Source organism: Leptonychotes weddellii, unplaced genomic scaffold (assembly GCF_054177405.1).
Source record: "Leptonychotes weddellii isolate Sample4059 unplaced genomic scaffold, ASM5417740v2 HiC_scaffold_48832, whole genome shotgun sequence".
Classification (NCBI taxonomy): Eukaryota; Metazoa; Chordata; class Mammalia; order Carnivora; family Phocidae; genus Leptonychotes; species Leptonychotes weddellii.
Genome location: NW_028016093.1, coordinates 1 through 739, shown reverse-complemented (window position 1 = coordinate 739; position 739 = coordinate 1). Strand labels below are relative to the sequence as shown.

The following is a 739-nucleotide window of genomic DNA, read 5'->3' as shown; positions in this document are numbered from 1 at the left end:
TCAGGTCATGATCCCAGGGTCCTGGGATTGAGTCCCACATCATGCTTCCTGCTCCGGGCAGAACCTGTTTCTCCCTTTGCCTCTGCCCCTCTCTCTCCCTTGGTCTCTCATGAATAAATAAAGAAAATCTTTTAAAAAATAAACCATTATTTTCCAAATATGTAACTTAAATCCAACCATTGTCTTTTTTTTTTTACACCACAAATGATTTACATGTGTAAACATTAGAAATTCTACTTAACAACTCCTAACCAACTTCTCATAAGGATTTGTCGCTGTTTTGCTTTTCAGGAAAGCTTCATGAAGAACTTGGTAAGTAATATTTCTCTGTCAGAATAGAAATCTAAATATATGTCAAAGCAAACTCTCACTACATCTCATTCTTTCAGGAAGGATAAAACTCCTGGGAAAAGAAGGTGAGTAGTGAAAATGGCCAGCTCTAGCCCTGACTCATGCACCTGTCTTTTGACAGTTCATTGCATTCCTGTTTTACTCACTGCTAAATCTTGGTTTCAAAATTATAATTCTCTTTTCTTTTCCTTTTTTTTTTAATTGTAGGGTTGGAATTTGCTCGAAGATATGCAGGTAACTAGAGACTGAAGCACTTGAATATGGATTCTTATTTTTAGCCAGCTTATTGGGCCACCAGAGAAGGGAGAATGTAAACACTCACAAACTCACACAAAACACACACACATACTTTTCTTTTTCCTCCAAAACTTCCATTTTATCCTGCTTA

At 36.8% G+C, this 739-nt stretch overlaps 1 long non-coding RNA gene across 1 annotated transcript; it reads left to right on the top strand.

Moving 5' to 3' along the window:
- The first annotated feature begins 206 nt into the window (after nt 1-206).
- LOC145719503 (uncharacterized) lies at nt 207-684 on the top strand. The gene is made up of 3 exons (XR_014142421.1): nt 207-312; nt 390-416; nt 559-684. It is a non-coding gene; the product is annotated as an uncharacterized LOC145719503 (long non-coding RNA).
- The last annotated feature ends 55 nt before the right edge of the window (nt 685-739 follow it).